We start from the raw sequence: 6,805 nt of genomic DNA, 5'->3' as shown, positions 1-6,805 counted from the left end.
CTCGACTTTTTAATTTCAGTGAATTTGGCCATCTCTGGGCCCTAACTTCAAGGGCTCTAATTTGATTATATTGACCCCAGATTGAGTATATTGATAGGTCCATCTTTAACTGCTTGTGAAGATACAAACTACAGTGTGGACTTCGCTGTAAAGGAGGAAATCTGAATTGGCCATGAATACAGGTCACTTTAGAGTAAGTATAGATGTTTTCACCCCAACATAAGAATATATATATATATGTTATATACACATACATACACGTGTGCATCTATCCATGAGTAAAGAACTTGCATAGCCCTTTACCTGCAAAATCAGATTTCATGATTATTTCAGTAGTGATACATACCAAACAAAGAATAGAACTGATATTTTCTGCACTCATGTTGCCTCAACAAACTTGAAATAATTCAACAAGAAATAGTTTCAAAAATGACATTCCCCAACAAAAATCAGATTGCTATATAAAACTACTCTCCATGGTTAAGGGTAATGAAAATTTGAGTGCAGTAAAAAAACCACTCAATAAGATTGAACCCAGAATCTCATGATGGTAAAGTAAACTTCTTCACTATATAACTTTGTCTGCAGCTCCACCCCGTACCTCACACAAACACACACAAACAATGTGGTGGTGGTAGTAAATTTCCACTATTTAATGATGAGGATTCAGATCAACTGAATCACCTGCTCCTAAATTCAAGTTTAAGTAGTTGAGCATTCCAGAGACAGGAACACTCTCATGCAATACTCAGGCAGACTCAGAGTGACATTCTGTGCATGACAAAGCTTTAACTTTTAAATCACGAATACAATGCAATTGACAGGTTTCTATACAGTTTCTGTCTATCCAGTTTTGCTCACAAGATATGGGTCAGCCTAAGGTTATGGAAAATAACATCTGCACAAGATGCCACAAACTAGAATTGAACCTAGGAGCTTGTTATTGTGAAATCAAATTCTTAAAAGTAGTTATACATCTACCCCCCACACACACATATGGATCGGATAACATATGCAGTGTAAATTGTACTCAATGGATAATGTAATGCATTTATATTGTATTACAAGTGGAAGCTTCTTGAACTATAGAGAATGGCTTTCATATGACATTTGAAGAGACCTCAACTTCTAAAATACTCACACACACATATATATACACACACATATATACACACACACAGACATACATATATGGTTATCTAAACATTAATTCTGTTACTAGCATAAAACAGAAAACATACTTGCATTACATTTTCAAACAGAATTTTGCATAAAGACATTTTCTCAAAATATATATCTATTCATAAAAAAACAAAAACAGTATAATCAAATGATGAAACCATTAAATTATACACATGCTGTTGACTGTTTTAAAATATAGTTTTTGTATCATGATCTTTTGTTAGTTTGGTGAATACATTTTGATTATCAATTGCAGGAGCATTAAATTAACAATAGGTTTTATAACTTCATATTTATTAATGTACAAGTTTTATAAACTTACAATGATAAATCTTTGTCATATGCAAATATATATATATCATGAAGTGTTATAAATACTGAAATAATTTGCTGTCATGTATATTACAATATGATATTGTTGTTTAAATGTTTGTCCACTCAAAATTTATATTTATAATCAAGAAATGTAACACCAATGTACTTTACTGATGCTGAAGAATAAAAGCATAAAGTTTCAAGAACTTCAGAAGTTCTAATAGTTACATTTCATGAAATATTGAAATCCTGTTTCTGTCAGATTCTATAAAGGTCTCTGTTGGTCAAGGCTAATCATGAGTTGAGGCATGATATATTTGAGGAAGTCTGTCAGTTGCACATTAATGCAAGTTTACTCCCTCCATGTCACTAATGTTTATCCAAAGAAAAGGTTGACAACTTCAGCTGATACAGCTTGGCACCAGTGCCATTGAAAGTGTTGTTGTTGTCAGAAATGCAAGAACTTAGAAAAAATACTACAAGTAACAGACTTGGTTTTCTCATAGTTTAACCAATCCTGCTTCCTTGGTTTAGTATTTTGATCAACCTTAAAAGGATCTCCTTTATCTTTTATTTTTTGCTCATTTCGGCCATCAGACTATAGCCATACTGGGGCACCATATTGAAGGATTTAGCCAAACAATTGACCCCAGTGGATATATTTTAAGTCTTGTACTTATACTACTTGCTCAACCAATAAGTTACAAGTAAGCAAACAAACCAACATAGATTGTCAAACAAGAGTAGTGATGGTGGAAAAACACAAAGACATACACACACACAAAGATGTATGTATATATATATATATATATATATATATATATATATATATATATATATATATATATATATACATACATCTTTGTGTGTATATATATGGGTTTCCACACAGTTTCCATTTGCCAAATTCACTCACAAGGCATTCATTGGTTTCGTTTCTTACAAGCCTTTCAGCAACTACCTACTTCTAACTTGCTATTACTAAACACTTACATGGAGACCAGATGTTGAATTTTAGTTTAAGAATAGTATAAAGAACAACAATACACTGCATTTGGTATTTATTACTGGAAACAGTTGTGGTAAGAGATTTTAACACATAAGACAGAAAGAAGATGACTCTACTTATGTAAATAAACTAGCATGTAAAAGCTGGAAGGAAAATATAACAAACAAAATTGCAAATGCTGGAAAAGCAACAAAAGCATATGATATGGAAGAAATGTATATGTGACATATATGACAAAGCAGCAACTAGTGCTTTGTCTTCATCTCTATTAATCTTTTCACTAGCATGATTCTAAAATAATAATAATAATAATAATAATAATAATAATAATAATAATGATGATGATGATTTTTGATTTTGGCATTAGTTTTTAATTAGTTTTGAAATTAATGAAGAAGTGAGCAAAATAACTTTGTCATTATAAAACTAGTGTTTGGAACATAACACGGAATTCTGATGGAATGTTTTAATCTCAATCACTTTAAAATAAGATGTTTGTATCATAGAATCTAAGGCAGTCTAAGGGAGGTTCGTACCAACAGGGTTAATTGATTAGCTTCCCTCAATATGTTGTCAACATACAACTGCAGGCAGTTATCCCAGCAAGCAGACAAGTAGAAAAGAAAAGAAAATCTCTATCACATTCTGGAGCAAGTGTGTCCTCAACAGCAATTACACAATCAAATGAAGACAACCATTTTGACATCAACCCTGAAACTGCTCTTAGTTCTAAGATACAAACCATTTTTTTAAAGAGATGTAAATTAAAATTTTTCCTCAAAATTTCATGCTAATTTATGTTATAATAACAAGGTTACTTTAGCAAATTGCTCATTATTTAAAAAATTTGTTGAAACAAACAAGTATTTCAGTTGAAATATGTTTTTATTTAAACTATTTTTTTCATTTAATATATATGATCTAAAAAATTTCTTGGTAAACACTCAAGTGCATTATTACAAAAGGGCAAGTACAACACAGATTAGATTTTGTTTACCATAACATTTTTGGTTTCTTAGACTTAGAATTTTGTACAAACATCATTTACTACTTGGCCCCTTAGTTTAATGATTAAAAATTCATACATGTGGCTCACTTGAGTAATTTATCTTAGCTAATTTTATATTTTACTCATGCAAGTCACATGAAAATCTGTGACTCTTTCTGTACTTATGTAAAGACTATTGTTAAATTATCAGAGCAGACTTCAATGGACGGCATATAGCTGATGAGGTCCAGTAAGACAGAAACATGTCCTTTACTGTTTCTTTCCAAGCAAACAGAGCTCAGATCTTCCCATTAAGCATGAAAATTATTTTTTGAAAATTATTTCTTGATTCCTAGAAATTATGTCCCCTATTTTTCTTTGAGAATTTCTAATAATTGCTACAAAAATTTCCTTTTGCTTCAACTAAATGGGAGATTTCAATCATTCAGAATTATTAGTATACAACATTCAGTAAATCATCTCTTATTTATTTATTTATTTATTTATTTATGCCAGTGGAACATTCAAGTTATTCTTATTAGCTTGTTTTTCCTTCGTAGAGTAACTTTAGTTGTTAAAAATGCTGCTACCAAACAGTTCAAGAATCTAACTATGAGTTAAATTCTGATTCACAAAACAATCCATTTAATAGTGTTTAGTAGATATGTACCTAAGAAAATGAGAGACAAAATTGCAAACCCAAACTGAAATACAAAACCAAAAAACCCAAAACAGACTTCTACATAATTTTTGCACAAAATCAACAACACATCAAAAAAAAAAAAAGAAAGAAAAAAAATCCTCTTTCAACTTGACATTATCAAGTTTTGAGAGAGAAATGATAATGTAGCTTTTTCTACTATTATTTCAAACCAGCAGCTCTCAATCCTTTGTGGATCAGTGTTCCTTTTCACCAAATGGTGCTTTACAGTGTCACATGTTCTAACAAGAAAAGAAAATTTTTAATCCCATTGAAGTCAATTTTCTTACACTATGCCAACAAGTATAGGCTTTTACATATTTGAATGGACTAGTGCTCTGTAGAAGATTAAAAGCTACCAGAAAGGTTTTTCAAAATAAGACCACAGGTTTAGTTCATTGGATAACATATGAGAAGAAAAAGCTTTGAGCATTTGGTGACAACTAGAAAATTGAAAGAAAGAAGCCTGCAAAGGGAGATACAGATGATACTTGATAGCCTAAACAGTTGGTTTCAGAAAGCCTGGCCCAATAAGTACCGAGTTGTTGGGGAAAACAGAGAGCAAAGACGAACATGTTTGCTAACATTGGAGGTCGATGGATTCCAGTAAGTAAGTAAGTATATGGGGAAAAGAGACAGATTCCTATATTAAATTTCTATACAAATTAATGAAGAAATTATACTGGGCCTTAGTGCATCATCAATCATGTTTTCTCCTTATTAATAACAATGTCCCACTGATATTCTAATTGCCCAAAAAGATATTTTTGAAAATGTATTGAAAATATAAGTGTTGTACCTGTGTAGTGGCGCGAAATTATGGCCGCCATTAAGGAAGTACAATCTACACATGCGCAAGGGACTTGCCTTCCCGGAAGCCCCTCGAGTGCGCATGCATAGTAAAAGCAGTACTTAAAGCGTTTCTTTCACTTTCTAAGACCTCTTCAGCATGATACCTTCGACGTGACAATAACTTGCTCCTTTCAGATGCCTTACTGAAGCTTTTAACCTTCCAATGCTGATTACAAGCTAACCAGCAGCTGCTAAGCTGAATAACACAGGATTTGTAAAACCAAGCATCACCAAAAATAAAACTTATTTTTATTATGTTGTTAATTGTCCTACTGTTTCTTAATATATAATTTTGTTAAAAGGTGATAGAGAGAGACTAATGTCTCTATTACAACTATCAACCTTTTACACCTCATTTATCAAGAAAAATCCTGACCTCTCTAAACACCAAACACCTCTCATATCACTCTTTTAGCCTTTTCCATTCCTTTATGAGCTCACAATGCCTCCAAAGAAGTGCTGCAACCCTATGTAAAAAATCTCTGTTTTATTACATAGTTTCTCTCTCTTTCTGTAAATATACTGTTCATTTCCAAACTTGTGTAACTTGTGAGCAAAACTTTTTGTATACCATAAACTTGATTGTGCAGTAACTCATATGCATACATTCATAATTAAAATGAAAAGGTGTCATGCATTTATACAAAGGCCAGTGTTGGACATAAATACAACAGTTTCTCTCTCTCTCTCATAAACGCAAAGATAAATATTTATAGTTACAGAACTAAAGCAGCAATGTCATCTATTTAAGCATACAGAAATACATATCTTACCCCCAATATATATATGTGTGTGTGTGTGCAATGAGAAGTACAAACTTTCTAAACACATATACATCCTGAAATATTAAAATAAAATCTGTGTTTCAGGCAAATTGATTATCAATAAAAAAAATCTACTGTATGGAATTGCTGAAGGACAGTAAATATGCAATTCTGAATGGAACTATTCTTATCAATAGATGCAGTTGATATATATTCAGTTGTAGAAACAAGCTTAAGGATATCTGCTTCATTAACCAAGTACAATTTTACTCTTTCAAAGAACCTCTATATGGATACTGAAACTATTTATTTATTTGCTTGTTTGTATTTTTAAGAAAAAATATGAAAAATATACGCTCAATTTTTTTTTTCTTATGCAGTAAATGTTAATATAAATCAAATTCAATGAAAAATTTGATTAATATAAGAAAGAACAGCAATTGCCATTGTTTGAATTTATTTTAGCTGTATTCACTGCATAGTGATTCTCAAAACGCCTTTTCAAAATACAAATCATTATTGATGATAGAAGAGCATTTTAGTTGGTTTAGCCAATACAAGTGTGAGACTGAGGAGCAGGAAAGAATGAGAATAGTTAAATATTTCCCAATCAGTTGTGTTAACATTTTGACAGCTGATATGTCTAGTACTCCTTTCATTGATCTCTATTTATTGAACTACTAAGTTTAAGGATGTAAAGTACTACAAAATAAACACAACACCAGATTTATGTAGTATAAACATGAGCAGACTTATATAAATATATCTTTTATATTTTACTTGTTTCAGTCATTAGACTGCAACCATACTGGAACACCACCTTGAAGAATTTCAATTGAATGAATCAACTCTAGTACTTTTCTCTTTTAATGCCTGGCGTTTATGCGATTGATCTCTTTTGCAGAAATGCTAAGTTAAAGGGATGTAAACACACCAACACTGGTTGTCAAGCAATGGAGGTGGTGGGGGAACAAACACAGATGCAAAGACATATA

The 6,805-nt window shown here is 31.5% G+C and overlaps 1 protein-coding gene across 1 annotated transcript in view; it reads right to left on the bottom strand.

Annotated features, from left to right (window-relative positions):
- The window catches only part of LOC106876010 (protein TANC2), a 1,103,288-nt gene that overhangs the window by 590,541 nt on the left and 505,942 nt on the right, over positions 1 to 6,805 (bottom strand). The gene's annotated exons all lie outside the window — the stretch shown is intronic.

This window comes from Octopus bimaculoides, chromosome 3, assembly GCF_001194135.2.
Source record: "Octopus bimaculoides isolate UCB-OBI-ISO-001 chromosome 3, ASM119413v2, whole genome shotgun sequence".
Classification (NCBI taxonomy): Eukaryota; Metazoa; Mollusca; class Cephalopoda; order Octopoda; family Octopodidae; genus Octopus; species Octopus bimaculoides.
Note: the sequence above shows the minus strand (reverse complement) of the source record. Positions and strands in the feature narration are given on the sequence as shown.